Source organism: Aythya ferina, assembly GCF_964211825.1.
Source record: "Aythya ferina genome assembly, chromosome: 2".
Lineage (NCBI taxonomy): Eukaryota > Metazoa > Chordata > Aves > Anseriformes > Anatidae > Aythya > Aythya ferina.
In genome coordinates, this window is record NC_140297.1 from 28,426,758 (window position 1) to 28,452,099 (window position 25,342).

The 25,342-nt window shown below is 38.2% G+C and overlaps 1 long non-coding RNA gene across 1 annotated transcript; it reads right to left on the minus strand.

Annotated features, from left to right (window-relative positions):
* Positions 1 to 6,589: 6,589 nt before the first annotated feature.
* LOC311431527 lies at positions 6,590 to 8,640 on the minus strand. The gene is made up of 2 exons (XR_014689508.1): positions 8,577 to 8,640; positions 6,590 to 6,949 (listed from the first exon to the last, which is right to left on the minus strand). It is a non-coding gene; the product is annotated as an uncharacterized lncRNA (long non-coding RNA).
* Positions 8,641 to 25,342: the final 16,702 nt, after the last annotated feature.

The following is a 25,342-nucleotide window of genomic DNA, read 5'->3' on the forward strand; positions in this document are numbered from 1 at the left end:
GTTTGAATGTTTCCCAGCAGCTCTGACCCATAAAGGAGAGTTGGTCCTTCATAAACTACACCAAAGGCAGGTGCCTTTAATACTGTCTGAAACTAGTAAAACAGAGTACATGCTTATGTACTGATCTGATTTCAATGGCTAGCTGGATTTAAAAGGAAATGATAAGATTTTGTAAAGACTGACTCTGAAAACAAAGACTTTCTTCTTTTCAGAAATGAGCGGCTCATAATAAAATTGTACAGGAGCTCACTAAAACTAGATTTATATAGCTCAGTGAAGTATGAATAGAAATTTGGAGGGGAAAGCAAGAGGGAAGGGAAGGGAAGGGAAGGGAAGGGAAGGGAAGGGAAGGGAAGGGAAGGGAAGGGAAGGGAAGGGAAGGGAAGGGAAGGGAAGGGAAGGGAAGGGAAGGGAAGGGAAGGGAAGGGAAGGGAAGGGAAGGGAAGGGAAGGGAAGGGAAGGGAAGGGAAGGGAAGGGAAGGGAAGGGAAGGGAAGGGAAGGGAAGGGAAGATGGGATTGTTTTACTATAAAATATAGTAAAGGAGATAATGTAATTTCAATCCTAAATAGAAAAGACAGTTACTGATCCATCTGTTTCCCTTAAACACATTGCCATCACCACAAATAGCATTCAAAGAGCAAAGGTTACATACAGTTATTAAACAGGCACTTGATTTTCATTGTACACTTCATTATCACCTCATTACTAACAGAATTTTATTTTTGTTTTTAATTATCTTTTTAACTGAGTGAGAATTTAGGAAGTACTAAAATAGCATGACTTAACTGTGCTGAGACTCACAAAGGGCAATTGTGTACTATTTCCAGTATTTGTTTACACTAGTTTCTTTTCTTTGTATTGCTTTCTATTGTTTCTTTGTTTTGAACTTTTTCTCATTATAAGGAGGTACTTTCATCTTCATTAGTCTTTTTCTCAGAAAAATATCTCATACAACACTCTGTACCTAGTATACTAGAAACACAGAATGTGATTTTCAGGATGTTTATTAAAGAAGTAATTTGTTTAGGTACATCAAAAATATAAAAAAGAACAGAAAAAATCTGAGTCTCATTGGCTATACAAAATTCCCAGCCTGCCTTATGTGTAGGGGTGATGGAATACATTCCTGGATTTCTGAAAGTTTGGGTTGTCAAGTCACTCAACAATACCTGAGAGAGTCCTTAAATGCCATGGCATGCCTTTGCAATGGTGCTGATCCTGGGCTTTTCACCTCAAAAACATGATTACATGTGAACAAGTCTATTTACTATATAATGAAAAAAAAAAAAAAAGTATCTTTAGCTAATTTTATTTGCTGTCAGCAATGTGTCCAAGTTTTCTGATTGACCAGTTTATTACTTTCACTTTGTATGGCACTGAATTTAAATCATCAGAAGTTAGCTAATACAGAAAGAAAAAATGGATTTTTCTTCTCTTCTTAAAGCAAAAAACTATTCTGATCTAAGAAGGCTGATGTACTTATCTCTACAGTAGAGGCCTCAGCACCTGTAATGCACTTTCTTTTCCACTGAAAAATGTGGTGTCCCATTTTTCTTCCTCCAGTGGTCACAACTACTTTGGCATACACAGTATTAACTATGTTTTATTTCAAATGTCTCATCTTAAGCTGACTGACACCATACTCCAAGGATATGGAAAACAAGCATACGTTCTCTGCTGCTCCAAAAACAAATTACTGAGAAGAAAAAAAATATATAGAAAAAATAAAGAAGAGAGAGAGAGAAATCTATTTAATCTATTTAATTATTACAATAATTAAAGCTTTGCTTTTTCTTTCTTATGTGACAAGAAAGCATGTGGAGGGATTGCATGTTTTCTGATTAGTACAGTTTAGGCTTGAGTAAAGTTACCTAATGCACATTTAACATGAATCAGAAACAAAGCTATCACTAATTCCCTGCAGATTCCCTTACTATGGCAACCCAGCAAGATAAAGATTAAAAAAAAAAAAATCACTGTATTTTGCTGTCTACAAGTCTGTATGCAGTTTTCTTTTAAACACTTTCAATTAAAGCGTCTGGACAGATATTTGAAAACTCTGAGCTAAAAAGAAAAAAGAAAACAATCAAAAAAAAAAAAAAAACAGAACGTGAGATTATAAAGATTACTGAGTATGGAAAAAGAAAATAATAATAATAATAATAAAAAGCAAGCAGGTTTCTTGCTCTCATTTGTCATTACCTTTTCACTCTTGCTTTCCTGTGTGTTGATATTCTGGTATTTAGCGTGTTGGTTACAGTAACTAAGTGTTAATTTGTTCTTTGGCGTGTTTCATTGAGATGAACCTGATTAATCAAAACAGGAAGTTCCTGAAGCACCATGACTGGTGCATTGGTGTTGATGCCTCAGGTTCAGTACATAATGAGACTCCTAGCTGCAGGCAAAGGGAGACTGCATGCTTTCCCATCTCTGGCATGGAACAGAATTAAGCATTAACTCTGTAGCAGACCCCTGCTTATCAGCAACCTTGCTATTACTATACCGACCCTGATGTGCATAAGCAATATTTTCATCCACTTCCCAAGAGATTTATCTAGCTGTTGAAGTAGAAAATGAATATTTTACAGTTCACTTGTCTGATCAATTACCTACAAGCTGCTGCAGTATTTTATAGCCAGTGGGAGAGCTGTGTAGGTGATGATAGAGAAATCTGGAGGGAATCTGTTAGCCAACTACAAAAAGGAGACTAAATCTGTGAATGAGCCATCAGTAACAGTCCTTTTGTTCATAAGGGTCTAGCCAGAAATTACAGTGTAACCAATTAAAGTACATAAATGATAATCAGCAGAATGTGAATTCCAGAGGTGAAGAAATTTGATTGCTTGATTGGAGGATAATGAAGTGCAGAGATGATTCAAAGCCAACCCCTTCTCAGTGAAACATCTCCCTCAGTACTTTATTTGCCATTTTTGTCTTTTAGATAATTGGAAGAAACTCTTTCCTAGAGATACATTGGAAATTAAATGAACTCAGAGTTAAACTGTGTAAACTTGTAGATTTCCTGATCATAATATAGGAAGGTTCAATAACCTAAGTTCCCAGAGGTTTATTTTAATAGGAAAAGTTTGTGTTGGCAATTCATTTTAAGAACATTATACATGACATACTGAATAAGTTAGTAAAATCTCTCTTAGCTAGTTATATATGATTATTTTTTCTCTAAACTACTAAGTGGAATATTATTCTCTAGTTGTGGTGGTTTTACTCAGGTGGGCAGCCGAGCTCCACCACAACCGCTCTCTCACTCCCCCTCTCCTCAAAGAGGAAGGGGGAGAAAATACAACATAGAGAACTCGAGGTTTGAGATGAGAAAGATTTAATTAAAGGAAAAAGGAATGGGGAGAAAAAAAAAAAAAAAAAGAAAAAAAAAGAAACAAAAGAATAAGTCCGCCCAGAAGCACAGAGAGAGGGAAAAAATTATTCTCTACTTCCCATCAACGAGCGATGTTCGGCCATGTCCTGGGAAGCAGGGCCTCAAAACGCATAGTGGTTGTTCAGGAGGAACAGCCCCCTCCCCCACAAGAGCCCCTCCTTTTATTGCTGAGTGTGACATCAGGTGTTATGGAATATCCCTTTGGTTGGTTTAGGTCAGCTGCCCTGGCAATGTCCCCTCCCCATCACTTGCCCACCCCCAGCCTGCTGGCTCTTGGGGGCTTGGAAGGAGTCTTGATGCTGTCCCAGCACTACGCAGCAATAGACACAACACTTGAGTAATATCAGTGCTGTTCCAGGTATGAGTATGAGTGCAGAGCACAGCACTGTGTGGGCTGCTGCAGGGAAAAGGTGACTCCAGCTCAGACAGACCCAACACACTAGTTTACAGAATGAACAGTGACAAGTTGAAGCACTTACCTGAAAATGGTGAAAGCATAAAAAAAAAAAAACATGGAAGATTCACAAGGTAGTTTGTGTTTGCCTATTTAAAATTCCTCCAGTTTGGCCCAAGAGCTTTAAACATATCTTCGTTCTTTAATTTACAGACAACCCTCTGAGAGAGATAAGTTTGTATTTGTAACAAGAAAATCAAATCTGATTTGTCTAGTGATAACAACAAATGCCACTTAGAATAAAATGAGTTTCAGGCGTTCAACTCTAAAACAGAAATAAATCTGTGTTCAGTTAAATTTCAGAAACAGCATTGACTGTCTGGTCTTTTTTTTACTTATTCTACACCATCATCACGAAGTAAACACTGTAAATACATATTGCTGCCTGACTATGGAATATTGGCCTCATATTACATACTTGATTAACTGCACCTACTTTCATACTGTTATATTGTGTTGTTTTGTGTGTGTTTTTTTAGGAGAACATCTTCCCCATTTCAAGCTTTAGGTAAACCTCTTATTTTTATTTTATGCAAAGAGAACTGTCATTTTCTATGTGCCACATGGCTGTTTTAAAATATTTTGCATCCATTTAGCCAAGACTCCAAAGCCTCATCTTCTGCTTGCAGCAGAAGGTTAGCAAGTCAATAGCAGCAGGCCTAAATTTATGGTGCCAGCCTTGCTTCTATTTTTCTGCAGTGACATTTGACTATGAAATACATAGAAAGTCCAGCAAGGAGCACAAGGCCTGTCCTGCTTGATGACCAATCTGTTCCAGATGAATTATATCTCTAAATTAGGGGATTATTGTCTCAAGTTTTGTCTTTTTAGTAGTCTTACCATAATATTTTAGCAACAACCATACTAACAAATACTACAAATACAACCATACTAACTAAATACTAAATACTATTGGGATAAAACAAGACAAACCTCATATATTCTACTTTTCAGAAAGAAATACACTTTACATTTTTACACATAAATTGTACTTCATATGTATACAGTAAAGTTTTTCTAATATGGATTCCCTTGAAGTATTAGCCATGTGGGAAAAACAATATGAATGGACAGAATGTCAGATGGGGAGTTCAACATCATAAAGGAAATCAGTGCAATAAGACAATAAAATATTTTTTAAAAATATAAATAAAATTAAAAAAAAAAAAAAAAAAAGAGAGAGATTTCTTAGAAGCAGACAACTATATTTCTAGAAGAAAATAGGAGAAAAATAGTATCTTTCAGGATTGGATGGAGACTGAAAGTGACAGACTTTACATAGGTTTTAGGAACTCTTTGCTAGGTTTATTTTAATGTTTCAGTCCAATGAATAGTTGATGTGAATTTTTGTTGTTGGAAGTTGTTTTAATTAAAAACATAGCACATTATAGAACTCGACTGTGTTCTTATTGTGCCACTAGTGTGTTATTGTAACCTTATGTTAATTTTTAGGAGCTAGTCTAGACCAACAGTTCATGTTATGAAACTGTGTGGCTCTATGGATAGACCATACACTGCAAATTGAGAGGATCCTGTTGTTCCCAGGGTTCACTTACCTGCTTCCTTTGTACATAATCTTCAAAAGCATCTTCTTACGGACTTCATACGATGGAAACGATGGCAAAAGCCCTGAACCCTGTGGTTTCTCCCATATTTGAGATATTGAGGAGCTCAGGGTTTTACAGAATGTCTTCTCCTCGTGACAAATCCAAGTCTTAATATGTAAAGAAGGAAAAGTCTGCTTACCTGCTTAGCCAGAAGTACCAATTTACCACACATAGATCTGATTTAGGAAAAACTAAGCAGGCAACTGTACAGAGATCTACAAGAACATATACAGCACAACTGAAGTGACTAGACAATGTTTATTCACTGTTACAATAAAGGAACAAGGATCACACAGAGATACTAAGAGCAGTTTGAATAGAACAAATATAAATACTATTTCATATATGAAATATATGAAATTGTGGAACTTATAGCTACAGGCTGTTTTGGAGTCCAAGGGTTTAAATTCACGCAGGACAGTATCAATAGCTATTAAAAACAATGACCTGGATACAGCTAATGGCCCAGGAAACCCTTAAATTACATACAGATTGAAGAATATTTGTGGAATATTTCTACATTCCTATCCTGTTTCTTTAGCATCCCCTATTGACCAACACTAACGATGAGATTCTGGGAGAGAAGATAAGATGTGACATATAATGGGAGCTTATTTTTTCTAACCTCTGGTAATTTAGTATTCTTATTCCACAACAAAAGAAAATTACTTTGGAAAAAAAAAAAAAAGGGAGAAAAGTTTTTTAAAAAATGTATTTTGCAGTATGTCTTTGGAGATTCACTGGATGGTAGGCTTCTGACATATTTACAGATACATTACATTCGAATTTTACTCAAATCCCACAAGTGCTCTTACTGTTTGGGCTTTTATTTGAAGAGTGGTTTTGTTGGGGAAAAAAAAAAAAAAAATTATTGGAGGAAACTTAACTGGAAACTCTAGTCTACGTATCTACAAAATACACAGCAAATACTGCTCGAACTATACAGTAGATGCAAAGGTGAAAGAAATGGCTGGTTGTTTGTACAGCCTCATACCAGAAGTATGGTCCAGGAAATTAGACAAAAAATTAGTCCAAATTCACACTTTTTCCCCAAACTGTATGTAAAGCAGATGTAGTGAACTGTACAACCACCAGTGTACTAATTCACTGCTAGTACATAACTATTTTAGTGTACTTATTTGAAATTATTTTATTAAAACTTGACACCATACATGCTTTCATTATCATTATCATTTTTACAAGTACAGAATAAAAACCTTCTTTCAGTCAACACAGTATTATTGCTGAAAGCTTTAAAATAGAATATTGAACAGTACACCACAGGGCATTTACTAGCGTTGGCTCTCAGTTCAGCTTCAGTTGTGCTCTCAACAGGCCTTTATCTGTGTCCAGTATCACAGAATTATAAGTGCTGTCTCCAAGTCTAAATGTCCAGTTGCTGAGATGCAGGTGCCCGGTGACATTTCAGATGTCCTGACATATCTTTCTTGGCTTCCAGCTCCCATTCACGACAGTCACATGCCAGCTCTGACTGTACATATCTGCAAGGCACAAGTAGCAGTTTTAAATACCTTAGAGCATCTTGGAGGACCTTAGATACCAACCTCATTAGGCAACTCAATTAATACCATAATTCCATGAGATAGTTAATCTGGATTTAGGGTACATAAATTCTGTGAGCCATAAGTATATGACATAAAGCAGTGATATATTTCAACTCAGACTTTTCATAGTCATTGGGGTCGGGGGTGGGGGATGGGGGGGTGGGGGGGAAGATGTGCTAAGATCCTGTATGAGGTTTACGTGGCAAGGTTTTGGTAGCAGAAGGGCTGCAGGGGGGAGCCTCTGTGAGCAGAGCCCAGCAGCTGCCCCATGTCAGATCAGAGCCAGCTCCAGCCAGCTCAAAAAGGGACCCACTGCTGGCCAGAGCCGAACCACAGAAAGACACTGGGTGGGCCTCTGGGAGAGCAGGTTTAAGAAGTGAAAAACTACTGCACCACAGCATCTGGTAGAGAGACGAGTGAGAAGCAGCCCTACAGTCCCCCAGGTCAGTGCAGCAGGAGGGCAGGAGGTGCTCCAGGCACGCAGCAGAAGTTCACCTGCAGCCTGCGGAGAGGACCCTGGTAGAGCAGGCTGTCCCCCTGCAGCCCATGGGTCCCACATGGAGCAGATCTCCATGCTGCAGCCTGTGGAGGAGCCCCCATTGGAGCAGGTGGATGTGGCTTGGAGGAGGCTGCGGCCCATGGAGAGCCCCTGCAGAAGCAGGCCCCAGGCCAGAGCATGGAGAGGAGCCCATGCAGGCACAGGGGGTGTGGGGGGAGCTGCCACCCATGGGGAACCTGTGCTGGAGCAGTTTGCTCCTGGGGGATGGACCCTGTGGTACGGAGCCATGTGGAAGCAGTTCTTGAGGAGCTGCTGCCTGTGGGCAGCCCCCACAGGCTCAGTTTGGGAAGGAAGGCATCCTGTGGGAGGGACCCCATGTGGAGCAGGGTCAGAAAGTGACTGTGAAGGAGCCGTGGAGATGAAGTGTTATAGACTGACCACAGCCCCCATTCCCTGTTCCCCTGCATTGCTGGGGGGGAGCAGAACTGTGTAGGATGGGGGAGAAGGTGTTTTTAGTTCACTTTTAGTTTCTCACTGTTCTAGTCTACTAGGGATAGGAAAAAATTACATTAATCTCCCTATGCTGACTTTATTTTGCCCATGATTATTATTGTTGAGTGATCTCCCTGTCTTTATCTCAACCCTTGAGCACTTCCATTGTATTTTCTCCCCCTTTTCCTTTGAGGAGTGGAAGTGAGAGAGTGATTGTGGTAGAGTACAGCTGCATAGTAGGGTAAAAACACCACATATGCTACCACACTTTATATTGGACATGATCATCACTATAATTTTAGGCCAAAATTGATACAAACTGTGTCATGGTTTAACCCGGCCGGCAGCTAAACACCACGCAGCCGTTCACTCACCCTCCCCCCTCCCTCTCTGGGACGGGGCAGAGAAATGGAAAGTGAAGCCCGTGAGTTGAGATAAAGACAGTTTAATAAGACAGGAAAATAATAATAACAATAACAATAACAATAACAATAACAATAATAATAATAATAATAATAATAATAATACAATGGTGATAATAGGAAAGTAATAAAAATATGTACAAACAAGTGATGCACAATGCAATTGCTCACCACCCGCTGACCGATGCCCAGCCTAACCCCGAGCAGTCCGGCCCCCTCCCCCCGGCTAGCCACCCCTATATATTGTTTAGCATGACGTCAGATGGTATGGAATACCCCTTTGGCTAGTTTGGGTCACCTGTCCTGGGTCTGTCCCCTCCCAGCTCTTACTGCACCCCCAGCCTGCCTGTTGGCAGGACAGAGCAAAAGGCTGAGATGTCCTTGGCTTGGTATAAGCACTGCTCTGCAACAATTAAAACATCGGGGTGTTATCAGCACTCTTCTCATCCTAAGCCAAAACACAGCATTCCACCAGCTACTAGGAAGAAAATTAATTCTGTTCTAACTGAAACCAGGACAAAACTGTCTATGCATAAACATAAAGATTGCTTTAATATTGCTTTATTTATTCTAGCTCATTTAACAGAAATGATATTGAATTTTCATACCTGTTCTGGATTAGTTGCACATGTGTTTTTATTTTGTCATCCAAGTCTTAGTAAAAAGATAATATTCCTCATTGACCTAAACTATCCTGATATGGTTACTATTTTGACAAGATATCAATCATGAATTGTTTTACCCTTGTCTCTGAGGAGCCAAAGCCTGAAATGGTGTGTCCTTCACTGGTCTGATAGATACAACAAAGCATTTTTCAACCCTTTTTTAATCTGAATTTATACATACAGTACACTCTCCTGCTTTTGATGTCTCTTAATGCCAAAAGTTTCCCACTTGAGTATCCCAGACATATGCAGAAATATCTTCTCAGAAACAATCATTTCTTAAGTACCAGGTGCAAATCTTCAGTTTGAGCCTAAGAAGATTCTAAGTTCCCAGACAGAAAAAACAAAACAGTGATTTTTGCCTTCATTCACCAAGAATCACATCACACACAAGTATTTTGAGCATTGATTTTTTCATCGTGTCGGGTGCTCTTGGGAATACATTCAGAACACCAGACTTCCTACAGCTCAGCAATGCTTACTCAAAAAGTTACTTTTATTCATTGAATTAAGATGCTTTCACTAATCACCAACTGTCTATGTTATTATTGGAGGGAGATTTTGTTTGTTTGGTTGGTTGGTTGGTTGGTTGCTTGTTTTCTGTTGTTGTTTTGGTTTGGTAAGCTATTACAATAACTTAGAATAAGGCAATGTAGATTCTGGCAGTGTTTCTAAGTAGATACCTACTGAACCTGACAATTATGTGAAGTTGATTTTATTGCTTGATTTTTCTCATTTTTTATTCCTCTGTCTGTCCATCATTTCTATTTAAACTGTAAGCAATTCATAGCTGATGCTTCCTTCCACGATACATTTTGCAAATTTCCTCACACAGTGAGGCCTTCATCTCTGTTGAGATACTATCAGATAGTCTAAAATATCTAAGTCTAAGAGAAGACCACATTTTTTGTCAGACAAATACATCTCTAAAATCCTTCTGTTTAACGAAACCAAGTTCTTTCTTGGCTTCTGAACCTCATGGTAGTCAGAAAAAAACCTTGACAACTTTGAAATATTAAATATGGCACAGTTCCCCACATACATTTTCTTCATTACAGAAAATATGTTCCTCGTATTGGCTGGCTCTGTCCACATTCTCAAATTGCAACAGATATGAGGATTCATAAAGTTTCGTGTTGCTCACTGCTTCCAGAATATTTTTTTTCCTTCTCAAAAACCTTTTGCATTATGAATGAATGCCCTCTGGACAGAATATATCCCCAAGGTTTTGTCAGAAATTCTTACCTACATCCTGGCTATTATCCCAGGAGCACTGACAATGATGATGATACCACTGGGCAATTTTTCTCTATCAGTCTAAGTTTTTGCTCTCAGTTATTTCAGCACCTTTTATGGCAACCACTACAATCATTAGTTAAAATTGTTGAGACCCTCCCTGCCCCAGTGAACTCTGATAGTTTCAGTGTCTTTCAGCAAAGCACTATAATTTTCACAGTTTTAGATCTGATCTCTAAAAGACTTTTTTCTTTTCTAAAGATGGCAGGATATATCAGAACATCATCTTACAACTTGATACGGATCTCAACCTACAAGTTATGATGAAGCACTTAGTGGTGCTCCAGGGAATACCCTGGTTGTCTCTAACTATGGAGTTTAGATGGTACCTGAGAAAAGAAGTTTGACAAGCAGATGTCTTGTTGATCTGAGGCATTCTGTCGTAGAGTCTGTTCATGGGCTAGGAAAACATGACACAGAAGGATAGGGTTAAAAAAAAAAGTGTGTGTGTGGGGGGGGGGGGAAGGTCATAGTAGAAGTCTATAAAATCACAACAGTTGTACATAGGGGAAACAAGGAATGATTGTTTAATGTTTCAAGATCTAGACAGCATAAAATGGCAGGTGGCACATTCAAAGCAAAAAGTAGGAAGATTTTCACAAGAAAAAGATCTTTTCATAGCTTCATGATTAGGCTTTGAAGTCTCTTGCTAAAGAACAATATGAATGTGAAAGTGAAACGTGTTCAGCAAACAACCAAATTAATGCAGGAAAAATCTACCCAAGGTCACTAAAAAATAGTAAGAAAAGCAACACTCCTGGTTCAGCAAAGTTGTGTAGGCTGGAAGAGTCTCAGTAAAGTACCATGCTTGCCCTGTCCATATACTTTTTCTAAAACATTCTTTCTGGGTCACTCTTGGAGACATCTTGACTAGATAGACCTTTGATGTATGGGAGCATATCCACTTTTATATAGAGAATGGTAGCTTTTAGGAATCTGACAAAGCTGAACTTCAGTCACTCAGCACCTGCAGAGCGAGAACTCCATTTTTGCCATTAGTGTAAAGTACATTACAATTTGCAACAGATCAGGTGGAAAGGTAATAACTCGGAGTGGAGTGTTAATAGATCCTATAACCCTTCCACTGTGCTCCTGATATTCACCCTCTGTTATCACAGATTGTCAGCTGGATCAGTAAAGTGAAGAGAGGAATACTAGACAATTCCCTCAATCTTTTTTTTTTTTTTGCAGTGCAATCATTTTGATTGTAAAAAATGAGTGGAGGAATCTCCAGCAGTTTGACTCACTGCACAAGGTGATACATAGGCCAATCAGCTATTGAGCCACAAACGAAAAAGCTTCTTGAAAGACTGTGATTGCAACAATGGAATCTGGGACATTCTTGTCCATATCTGTTCATCAGGACTAAAAACATGTAGAAAGCAAAGACAGCAAGAGTGAAAAGCTGGAGAAATAATCATGAAGGAACTCATGCCTGCTATGTAACTGCATATACTGCAGGGTCAAGTTTAAAAATTACTAACAGGGAACTGCCTCCTGATACATGAACCTATGATATTCAGAGAAATTGAACGAGAATTGCGTTGTTACTTATAGACAAAGACAAGAAAGAGAAGAGAAAGAGAAAGAGAAAGAGAAAGAGAAAGAGAAAGAGAAAGAGAAAGAGAAAGAGAAAGAGAAAGAGAAAGAGAGAAAGAGAAAGAGAAAGAGAAAGAGAAAGAGAAAGAGGAAAGAGAAAGAGAGAAAGAGAAAGAGAAAGAGAAAGAGAGAGAAGGAGAGAGAGAAAGAGAGAGAAAAAGAGAGAGAAAAGAGAAAGAGATTGGGAAAGGGAGAGGGGAGGGGAGGGGAGGGGAGGGGAGGGGAGGGGAGGGGAGGGGAGGGGAGGGGAGGAGGGGAGGGGAGGGGAGGGGAGGGGAGGGGAGGGGAGGGGAGGGGAGGGGAGGGGAGGGGAGGGGAGGGGAGGGGAGGGGAGGGGAGGGGAGGGGAGGCGAGGGAGGGGAGGGGAGGGGAGGGGAGGGGAGGGGAGGCGAGGGGAGGGGAGGGAGGGGAGGCGAGGCGAGGCGAGGCGAGGCGAGGCGAGGGAGGCGAGGGGAGGGGAGAGGAGGGGAGGGGAGGGGAGGGGAGGCGAGGGGAGGGGAGGCGAGGGGAGGCGAGGGGAGGCGAGGCGAGGGGAGGGGAGGGAGGCGAGGCGAGGGGAGGGGAGGCGAGGGGAGGGGAGGCGAGGGGAGGCGAGGGGAGGCGAGGCGAGGGGAGGGGAGGGGAGGCGAGGCGAGGGGAGGGGAGGCGAGGGGAGGGGAGGGGAGGGAGGCGAGGCGAGGCGAGGCGAGGGGAGGGGAGGGGAGGGGAGGGGAGGGGAGGGGAGGGGAGGGGAGGGGAGGGGAGGGGAGGGGAGGGGAGGGGAGGGGAGGGGAGGGGAGGGGAGGGGAGGGGAGGGGAGGGAGGGGAGGGGAGGGAAGGGGAGGGGAGGGGAGGGGAGGGGAGAAAAAAAAAAACTTGACACTTATCATTCATTTCTTCAATTAATAAGAAAGAAAGCTATGCTTATTCAGTTGCGCTACTGACTTTGCCTGGCTATACAGGTCAAAGGAAATATGGCCTTAATTCTAGATATATTATAATAAAATGGCTAAAATAATGCATTCACCAAGGCCAGAGAGCAAACTCACAAATTAGCCACCAGTTCATTCTACTTGTATACCTATAGGAAAGACAGAAAGTCTGCGAACTCCTCCTAGTAGCAGGTAACAAAACAATTTCCTCTACTTGTGTGTTTGGTTACATGGATGCTTTGATACCATTGCTTTCTTTTTTAGTTCATTCAAGAGAGAAAATTTGGTAAACACATGTGACATGGGGCATTCCACTTGAGCAATTTATTTTATGGATTATCTCCAGTTTCTTGCTGTCAAGAGATGCATTCACAATTATTCAAAGATTATTGAGAGTGGCCAAAAAATTACCTCAGTCAGCTTCTTCAACACTTGTGAATTGCCTTTGTTCATACTTTTCTGTGAATATGACAACCTTTCTGTGAATGTTACAACCATATTTCACTAGAGCACATTCCACTCTAGCACAAACTTATTTCCCACGTTTCAATGATGACATATTCGTAAGTTATACAACACTATGTAGAACTTTGGACTACCTCACAGTAACTTGATCATGCAGCCTGTGAGGCAGACATCTTCTAAACTCTTGAAAATTATATATATATATATATATATATATATATATTTATATAAAAAAAAAAAATCCTTAAGTTATCCTAGCAACATATAGTGATGTTGTAACTGGAGCTATAAATGTTCTGAAACTGCATAAACTAATTCACTCTGACTTCAGAGCTCTTTGAAAAGCTTGAGATTCTTGATCAATATTTGCTGGTGGGTTTGGGGAAAGATGACATTTACTTAGTAACAGTAGAGATTTTATACTGTATACTTTACCTATTGAAAGTACTTGTAACTGTACAACGGTGTTTGCCCTTACAATAATTTCAATATAATGTTGACCATAGAAAATGAGAAAAGCAAGTAGAGGAGATAGTCACAGTCATAATTCCAGTGCATTATACTCACAGTATGAGAGTAAAAACAGACTAATATTTCTGTAGCAACCTTATTTAACTACTTAGTCTGTTCCCTGTGTTTGTACTGCTTCATTGCTTCTATAGTCTGATGACTTACGAATTTTATTTAAAAATGTAAAAGCACAAATATTTAAAAAGTCAGATTTCTGTGGCATATGCTCTTTATAATGCATACTATGTTTGTAACTTTCATTATCATTAATGGGAATTACAGGACAGAGTGTAAAATATATAAAAAATGTTCTGCATAAAATGTGTGGTACATACAAATGTACTTTAAAATTTTGCACCTAGCTTTGAAATTTTTATCAAATATCCAGATATTAAAATGTGCTGTACTTAATTCTGAAAGAAAATATAAAAAGATTTTATCCCAGTTATTCCTTTTTTCCTTAACAAAACTTGTGGACAAAAAAAAATGTAATAACCTTAGTGATACTATAGAAGCAATAAGGAGGATTGCTTTACTTATCAAAATTTCTTCCACAACCATATCCCACCAGTGGGGTTGTGAACACTTTGGAGAAAAGACATTCTCCCTGCAATGTACCAAGGCATATCACATATGGTGGTACCTGTTTGGCCTATCACAACCCTTTTAAAAAGTTTATCAATCTTTAATATATGTCTTTAAAGGAAGAATTTGTGAGACAGAAAGTTGATATCATCCCACATTGTCAAGGATATTAAACTGCAGAGAAATGAAGGGATTGAGCCTCATTCAGATTAGTTAAGTACTCTAACACCTAAAAATTTAAAATCAACATTTAGATTGCAAATGACATTCCAAGTTTTCGTACACAAATAGAGAGAACTTAGCATTTCTAAAGAAAAATTTTGTATCCTCTGGAGATTTCTTGCTCTCTGTCTACAGTATGCCACTGGGTAGTGTGTTTGAACATATGTCCAACTTGCAGTTTCACACCAGCAGACATTTTCTGAGTAACAAATCCTGTTCTGAAAGGTGACACTGAAGAAAGAAAGATGAAGTAGAGCACCTCTTGCACAACAGCCGTTTGGTTCTGTTATTCAGTCAATATGGGAGAGTCCTGAGCTAACTTCCTTTCCTCTGTGATATTTCAGACATACCGCTTTTAATCCCAGAAGTCAGACTTCATCAAACATCATATCAGTCATTTTGGAGTTTAAAGGGATATTCCCATCTCCATCTGTTCAAACAACTGATTTTCACAGAAAATTAAATATTGACACTCCAGCCAAGTGATTAGGTCTCCCATTTGAAAGGTGGAGATGGGAAACAGCTGTTCCTATTCCCCAGTAAAGCCTCTGATCAGTAAACCATGTTCTTACTTAGCAGAGGGCAAGCAATAGTTGTGTTTGATGCAACAGAAGTCAAAAGTCATCCTTCTTTTCTTATCTGCTCTTTGTTGAATAAGATACTCCTTCATAAGAATGAGCTCTCCGGACAGGAATGCCTTAAGCAGATGAAGGCACAACTAGAATCTCCCCATCTTGATGTATTAAGTAGGTTATTGTACCTAGAGGAAAGGGTGGAGGAAGAACTCCTTTAACAGAAAGGAGAAACCTTTTCATCTTTTGATAGAAACCTAGTCTTAGGAGACAAAAGAAAATGTCAGAATACTAGCATTCCATTTTTAATGCAACTGAGTGATATGCCTTGACTAACTGGAGTGAGAAACTGAACTGGGGTCTCCATTAGCCAGAACTATAGATCTAGCCAAAATAATGTTCTTTTCCACAGATTTTTGTTGTTCTTCTTCTTCTTCCTTGTCACAATTCATTTTGAAAATTCAAAGAAAAATAAAACCAAGCTCCTTTTAGGGTGAATATATTTACAGCATTGTTTATGTTTTGAGCATCAACCCCGTCAGTTTTGATAGTTAATAATTTCTTATAGCCTCCCAGAACAAATTTGGTTCACTCATCCTTGATACACACCTACACAAAAAGTCCCATTAACAAAAAGTCCCATTACAAAATGTGCCTTTTATCTATAATCAAACCACTGTTATTACAGATAGTTACATTGAAATTGTTTTGAGGAATGAATAAGGTTATGATCATTCACCAAACACTTTTCAAACCATACTTCCACCAGCTCCAAATTAGCTCCATTGGTGGATATTTTTTTACCCTGATATTTTTCCTAGCTACCTCCAGCTATAATTAGTCCCTGAAAATTGTCTCTCTCCTTGCCTGGAAAATGTTTTATACTCCAGCCATAGCTCTTTTTAATGAAAATTCCTGAACTGATAAAATCTTAGTAACCTATTCAGAACATCTATGACCAGTGTTCCTCTTAACAAAGCAACAACAACAACAACAAAAGCCAATTTATTAATATTTTTAATGCAAAAAGGTATATTTAATATGAAAAAACAAGTATGAAAAATGCATGTTCATGCAATTTTACTAACTGCTCAGTTTTCATAAATAGAAAAACCCAACATCCACTGTTTTATACACAGATATCTATATGTATTTTTTTCCTGATGTTTACTCTTTACTTCAACTTACTATAAATTTGTCTATATTCATATTATTTCTCTAATACTTTTTCAAAAATAAATAAATAAATAAAAGTAATCCCCTCTTTTTGACAGGCATAAACATCAAGAAGAAAATTCAAAGGTGCAGTATTTTTACTTTTTCTGTTTCCATCTTGTTAAAATTCAGAAATGCAATTTTACATGGAAACAAAACAAGACAAAACAAAAATGCACAAGAAGAATGGATTCCTAAACTCTCAAGAGTTTCTTCAATAATTGTCTTGTAAATATTTTATTGTTAGCAGTATAATGATTTATTGTAATGGTTTACAGTACAGTTTACAAGATGCTTTATGGGTCAGATTTATAACTCATCTAGACAAAGGCTGTTAAAACCAATGTTAAGATGGCTCCATCTGCCTTGAGACTGTATGTCTGCTCACATCACTGAACAGCCATTTATACAAATAAGAAAATAAATGAAAATTCAAAAGCTTAGGAAAGAGAGAGCTTTTCTTCCAGAAGTTGTGAACTGAATCCTAATTTTACAGTTAGTGGAAAACCTAGGTAAGCTGGTGTGGCTAGCTGACATATCACCACACAACAGCAGTTCCAGTCACAATGGCCATACAGCTGTAGTAACTGAGAAGCATAGTGCAGTGCTCTACCAAGGTATACATGTATTCTTTTTGTTTCTCAACACAGTTTGGTAAGAGCTAGTTCAGCTGTCTTCACCCAGCTCTGTTCAAGCCTGAGATCTCTGACAGACTGTTCTTAGAAGTTAAGGTAATGGTTGGGAAGCTGGCTTGCATCAGTGCAGGAATTTCAGTAATCATCAAATATTACTTTTGAGTAAGTAAGTTTGTAGCTCTACAGCCTCCTTTCAGTTTGAGGGTCACAGAGTAACATGCCTCTTAAAAGCAGAGCTAGAGAAGAAACAAGAAATACAGAGAGACTTAAATAAATTATTCAGAGTAATTTATTATTATCCAAGATCAGCATTATGTGCTTTCCTAGTACTAACAGCTCAGCCTCTTTACCTTTACAGGAATCAATCCAAACAGTCCTGTTGAACAGGCATCCAACATGGAAATTTAAGACCAGATGATTAGCTTTGCAAAACAGAAGGAGAAACCTGGGCAAGAGTCACGTTTAGCTGCATTTTACATGCCAGCTTGTTAAGTGCTTTAGTTGTATGAATGTTTGCAAAGGTGAAGAAGATAGCCTGATTGCTTTTGTGTTTTGGGGAGTAACTCTGCTGTCTTGAAAGGACAAATGTAGCCACAGTAGAGATATGCAGAGATTACAACAGGAGTGATTCAGAGTGATTAAGTCATGAAGTAGTTCTGAATAAAAAAGAAAGCTTTCAAGAGTATTGAAAGAGAACAACAAACACACAAAAAGCAGCTAAAAGTATTCTGATTAATCTGAAAGAAGTGGTAGACAATGTCTTTTGTGCTTATAGGAGGTACAACTGAGCAGAGAGAAGCTAATTCTGATGACCAGGAAGAACACTCTCACACAGCCTATGTCAGAGTACCTCAGCTTCAGCATCAGAAGGCATTTGTAAGGCATATGTGCCTTCTGTTGTTTCCCCTCTGCAGCCGACCTTCGTTTAAATATTCAAACAGTGGATAAAAAACTGCTGCAGAAAACTACATTATTATATACCACGCAACTCTGGGAATCCCTGTACCAATCTACTTTAAACATTGTTGTTAAATCCAGCTTTTAGAAAACCCCTTAATACTTCCTACCCCATGCCAGTTTTGCAAAAACAGCTATGTTGCTGTTGGTTTTGCTTGATAATGTGTTAGTTCTTTTCTTCACAAGTACACAAATGTATTTAATTCATTATACTATATGTGAAAAATAACGAGATGTGAAAAACAAAAGATTCTGGTCATCAAGTCTAGTTTCCAGTGGCAAAACATAGGCTTCTCTGACAATAAGTATAGCGTAATGGTAAAGTTATTAGTACACATGGCATTTTTTACAGAGATTGATAAATTGCCAGAGGGTTGCACAGAACTGATTAGACATCTTATCTGTGCCAAGACATCTTTTTGGTGAAGATCTATATTAAATGGTCAGATATGGCTCTGTAACTAATAAGGTACAAAGACACCTTCACTCCTATTGACTTCACTGACATCAACAAGGACAAATAAACTGATCTCTGTGTTTGCTGTTGTTGTTACATTCAAAGTTGTTTGACCAATGAAAAGTTGTTTTGAAAAGAACTGCTGTGGAGAGAAGGGTATAAGAGGGGAGCCTGCCCTCAAGATAAAAAAAAAAGGCAACGCGATGAAGTTACATCAATAAAGGAACAGGAAAAAGAAGTGAAGGGGAACAGGCTAGCAGAATGGAGACCATGACGGGAGCAGGCACATTGATTGCCTCGTGAAGATAGGTTCGGCCAGACTCAGCAAACCGCTCAGAGAAGCTCATGCAGAAAGTCGCTGGAAATAGGCGCACTGGAGCTGGAGAGAAGCTCGAGCTGAGAGAAGCAGACCTGTGCACACAACTGCCCCTCACTGGTAAGCAGTTGCGCATTATGGGGAATCATACGTCCTTAGGAACAAAGACTGTCCTGGTAACCTTACAGCTTATTCTCCTTATTAACAATCCTTATTAACAGTCAGACAGTTTATGAGCCTGAAATATGGGACCAAACTGAGGTCAAGGTGTGGGACTCTGCAACTAAAAATGACAAGGTTGCAGTGGGATTGCTCGGCACCTGGCGAGCAATCTCTGAGGCCTTAAAGAGCCATGTGGAGCCACAATCACAAACATGTGGTTTGCCACATAGTGAGGGAGCTGCGGGCCCCTTTACTGATCCAACTGCTATGCCATGGGCCCCTCTGCTGCTACAGCCATCGAAGGCTTTTGCTGTTACGCCCCTGTTGACCTGGACGTGCCTTTTGACCCAGGCCTATTGGCCTTGAAAAGGAGATGGATATGCTTTTCTTTGATCTGGGAAGAACGGGATACATAAGGCCTGAAGACCGAGTTGCTTGACAACTTAAAGCAAGACATATTGTTCAAAGGGAATGGAAAATGGAGACTTGTATGTAATCAAGAAAAGGAGTGGAAAATGGAGACTGTTGAGTCGTGGAACTTGGAGGACTGTTTGTTACCTTTTCTGATTTTACATATGTATAGGCGTACTTGGGTTTAGTATGTAAAAGCCATGTTCTGTATGTTTAGAATGCTTGATGTTCGTGTGTGCGTGTTGGTGGAGCGTAGACTCCCCGCACACCCAGCGCTGTTTACTTGCCTTTTATACCTTTTATAAATATTTGTTTTATAAATATTACAAAATTCAGATTGAGTTGAGACCGCATTTATAACAGTTGGAAAGTATGTGCCTCCACTCATATGTGATTAATTTCCTCTTAGTACATGATTTTCACATAGTTAGGCAGTTCCTTACCTAGAAATTGTGTTGGGACTGACTAATTCTTCATCTGCTGGAGTAGCATTTTGAATCTCATTTGGGAGATGTCATGGTTATTCTCACTATGTTATATGATGCTTTTGTAGTTTTTATTTTGGGATTTTGGTAGCCTCTGTGTTCCTAAGAGCTATGAAATAGCCCTTATTTTTAAATTATGCATCTGTTAGCATCGTATACATTTTTTTTTTCTGCAATAACACCTAGCAGGGCTAAAAAGCTATGCTCCTACTGTTTCTTCCTCATAAAATATTCAGATTCAATTAAAAGACAATAGTGATCAAGGTAGAAAGGAGAGTTTGTATGTTACTACAGTTCAAGAGTAATGGTAATTGTCACCTATTAAGTTACACAGTGTAAGACACTGATATTTCATTTAGGAGAAAAAAAAAAAAGTGTGAGATTTAGGTTTGCCTCTGTTTTTTTATTTGTTTGTTTTGTTTGCTTGTTTTGTTGTTGCTGTCATTTTATTTCACTGAAACACAGAACATCTGGTCTAAAAAACTCACACCAATATGTCAGGTGAAGATTTATAGAATTAGAACGATTGAAAAGGAAAAGTGCTTTACAATAAACTCACACATCTGCCAAGTGTCAATATTTACTTACAGGCAGTTTTTGATGTCTTATAGAAAAATAGATTATTCTTCTTCCCCGCCTTCTTTTTGACTGAAATCAATGTTTGAAAAATAAAAAGGAGAGAAATTGCATTTGGCTGTTCTCTTTCAAGACATTGTTGCACTGATTCTAGGTAGTGATAAAGGAAGATGATGACCTTTTAGTATTAATTTTAATATAGGTCTATCTATGCTTCGCCCATTCATTCTTGTGGCTTTTCAGCTATCAATAAGGCACTGTCCCCATAGGTACATTTGATCGCTGTGTGTGTACAGCTGTGCTTGTTTAAAACATGTTGGCATGCACTGCATACCTGTAGAAATTAGATTTTGCTTTTGAATTATCCAGAGGATAATTCATATTATATCTTATATTTCCTCAGAGCCTTGAGGACTTTTTCTTGTTCAGTTGAGGATGTTGGCCAGTAGGTTAAAGGCAAGGGAACCAACAGGTTGACTTAGACAAACATTGTGATTGGACATTATTCTTTCCTGCATAACATCTGTTAAAAATAAATAAATAAAAATGTTTACCAAGGATAGAATTGAGATATTCAGGAAACAAAACGGTGCTAGAAGACCTAACTCTGAAGAAAAAATAAAAAAAAAAAAAAAAAAAAGAGGAAAAAAAAAAAAAAAAGATGTAGGTAACAAATGAACAACAACAACAACAACAAAGCAGAAGAAAAATGCACACAATTTAATGTAGTGATCACACCTTTAAAGTTTTCAGACAGTAATTTTCCATAGATCTTATTTTAAAGAATTAAATATATTGGCTTAGTTGAGAAAATATCCAATTTAGCCTAAGGTAAAACGTGTCATAGATTACTGCTTTCCCAGGCATTTTGTGGAATATAAATGTAATGGCAGACAGGTGAGGACAGAATAACCATCACAGAATATCTTTAAGTTTTGAACTTGCTGAAACGATCAAGTAGTTACTATAGGAAAATCCAAGCAACCTTAATGCACTGAGTACTGTTGGTGCAATAAAAAAGGCAAGGAGAACATTGGCTTGTATTGCTAGAGGGCATACAGTATAAATCAAAGTAGTTCATATTGTATCCATGTAAGCTATAAATTGAACATTACTCAGAATGGTGTGTATAGTACTGTTGCCATATTTTACCAAGGGTATAACTGTTCCTGACAAGAGGCTGTATATTATATTAACAAATAGACTAAAGTCACATGCTAAAGTTTTATGTAATAATTAGAAATGCAGAAATAAACTTGATTAAGCTTCTTTAATTAAAGACTATAAGCTAATCTTACAAGACAGCTGTTTGCAGCAACTATGAAACATGCTGCAATGTAAAGCTGCACTTCTGTTGAGTACAAGGATGCCAACCATATTAAAAGTCAGAATTTAGACCCTCAGTAGTCTTCAGTTTTATGACGCTGATGCTGGAGAAGGGAGCCTAGCTCAATAAATAATGGCACATTAGTGCAGGTTGTGGGTGTGATCACAGGCCTCAAGTGACACCCAAGCTTAACTGACAGTGTAGAACTGTGCCAAGATTCCTTACCAATGTGTCTTTGGGTAGGAAACAGTTGATCAAGTGTGATATTCTAAATAATTTTACAATATTTGCACCTAATTTTTCTATGGAAATAGATCTAGTTATGGTTTGTTTTATCTTAAAAGAAAAAATACACACACACACACACAAAAGTGTCTTTCTTGCTTTGCACTTGGAAACAAGGTGTAGGGAAATGGAGTATTCACTGATTTTCTGGGAGAAAACTTCCATATATGAGAAAAGAAAAAGAAAAGAACTGACTTTTCTACTCTCCCTTGCCAGTGAACATCAAGCTGTTTTGATGTCTTCTGTTTATTATGGTTTTGCTCTGGGAATTTGAAACTGGAATTCACTTCTATATTATCTTATTTTGTGAAATAAATTGTTTCATTCCCCCATCCATCAAATAAAGCACACAGCACTGGATTAATTTAGATTAAGGGAAACAAAAAAAGGGGGGAGGGGGGGGAGGGAGGAAATAAGAGAGAGAGAGAGAATTTCAAATGATACAATGCTTTGACTGCCTTTCCTATAGAGGTGAGAGCAATTTTTCCAATCAAAATAGCCTGACAACTCTGTCTGGAAGGAATGCTCTGAAATTTAAGGGTGTAATACATAAAGAGATGATTGTCATTTTACATCAACTGCACATCTACACTCACCATTTTATTCTTGTTGGCTTGAGTGAACTGTTTCCCATTATCCACATTCATATTTTTCTTTTCTCTTGAAAATCATGTAAGTATATATGTAGTAGTAGAATGACATAAAATTGTAGAATTTGTAAGAAATTTTTATAGAAAAAAAAAACAACAAAAACACAACATAGCTCATGTTTCATTCCAGGAATACTGACAATGACATTTTTCACTTAAATCTGTCTGTCTCGATTTATTTGTTGTTATCACTTTAACTAAATATGTCTTTCTTATTGTGCATCTTCTACATGTAAGTGCAAGACTTCTTTTAGTCCTCGTAACAGGGAAAAATAACTGTTTCTATATCTCTTTGACCCATATCTGCATCTACCTGATATGAAATAAAGAGATGAAGTTAACATTACATTCATATGAAAAACAGTTAAGCATACACAGTAGTTATCTTTGTCCTTTCCTATAGGCTCCTTTCCCAGAACTTAATTCTATTAAACCTCTGCAGTATTACTGCTGCTCCTAAAATTAATATCTCTACGAACTTTGCAAATACTACCTCAAAAGATAAGTTCCTGTGGCAATGGAACAAGTTCCTATGGCATAGGAACAAGATCCTATGGCGTGTTCCCATGCCGAGAATTTTATCTTAAACTACGTGTACAAAATGATGACTTTACACAAGGGGTTTTCTTCAGCTTTCCAAAAGGCTTTTTGGAATTTTACATTCTGTTTTCAGTATGATATTGTAGATGATTGAAATATTCATGTAAGCCATTATAAAGAGTCCCACAACTGGGACTACCATGCTTTTCTAATCAGTGTCTTGAATTTAGTATTTTAATATTTTGTATAAGACTAATGTTGCAGCATTTGCAGCGTATTTTTTCAGCATAAGCTAATGCTTAAGGAAAGTAAAATTGACTGCAGATATATAACAAATACATTGTTTTACCAGTAACAAAATACTCATATGTATTCTTTTACTACAATAATGAGGAACATAGTCTGATACTAAAATAGAAACCCTGGACAACCAATTTACAACTTTATTCACAACAAAATTTGCTCTGCCAAATTCTGTTCTTTTAATTTATGATTTTGAGTGGCTAGTATATAGCACTAACACTTGAACTTTTTCACAGGCTGTTAGTAAATTTTTAGTGGTCTTAAAAAGCCTGAAAAAAAAACACCCTAAGAAAATAAAAAGGGAAGAGGAGAGGAGAGGAGAGGAGAGGAGAGGAGAGGAGAGGAGAGGAGAGGAGAGGAGAGGAGAGGAGAGGAGAGGAGAGGAGAGGAGAGGAGAGGAGAGGAGAGGAGAGGAGAGGAGAGGAGAGGAGAGGAGAGGAGAGGAGAGGAGAGGAGAGGAGAGGAGAGGAGAGGAAAAAGAAAGTCCCCATAGATATCTTAATTTTAATTTAAGGAAAAAAATACAGAACCCTGAAACTGAGATGAAGCATCAGCAGCTTCAGTTCCACTATAAGGTAATAAAAATAAGTGGCTCATGATGAAAATGCTACTTCTGCTGTAAGCTTAACTTAATTCCATTTTGTATTCACCATATCAAAGTTATTGTAAAGCACGAAGTGTTCTATGCACTACATTGGATGAAAAGGTTTTTGCAGCCAAGAGAAGCAGTGATTTCTTGTTGATCAAGGAGATTCTCTGTCTTGTGTCATATAGGACTTCAGATTATAAAATCAGCTGATAGCAGAAGTACCCCTCTTCAGTCTATAATATTTGATAATAGCTTACTGTCAAACAGCAAAATACTATACAATAATTGCTTGCAAATATTCACATGCAGTTTCAGAGAAAATACGGAATTCAAATCTTATACTTCATGAGAATGTTCTGTATCCACTCTGTGAGCGCTTGGTGTCATTTCTTTAGTACTTCTTGTTAAAAGACTCCCTTTACTGCCTTTGATTGCATGTGTTCTCTTAACTCCTTAAAACTTATTACTTAAATAATAAAAACTTATTACTTATATTACTTAAAACTTATTAAAAGAAATCAAATCCTAATAAACAATTAGAAATGGAAGGCAACTGATAGGTTGGTGCTATAGCTCTAGATTTCAGTTCCCCAAACAGCCATCATTCAAACTTGTGAGACTTTCTTAGGTACAAATTTTACCAACCGGCCCCTTCAACTTTAACACATTTGGGGTAAATTAATTTTTCTTCAAGCTTCTTTTTCTTTCTTACAAAAAACATCTGAGACACATAAAAGGCGTCTGAGAGCATCTATATACATGATTACCCAAGAGAGCCTGGTACTTTTAGCATATATGTAATGAAATACCTGTCTCTCTTGGGTAATTATGTGTATACCAAAACGTTCACTGGTATTTGGGAAATCTTACCCACCATCTACTTAAAGTGTTGGGTTTCTGTTTGGTACATGAGGAAGTTATGGGGGGGGGAGGGGGGGGAGGGGAAGGAAAGAAAAAAAAATATTGACAAGGGTTACACAGAATGTTCTTTCATCATCATTCATTGCAGAAACAGAATGAAGGAAAAACACAGAAATATAAGGAGACGAGATGAAAGGAGGATTGCAAAGGAAGCCAGACTTCTAAACTGAGCTCTGTGATCTCTCTGTCTTTCTCTCTAATAGGTGTCCTCCCTGACTAGCACATTATGTTAAGTAATAGGCATGTGGCATTT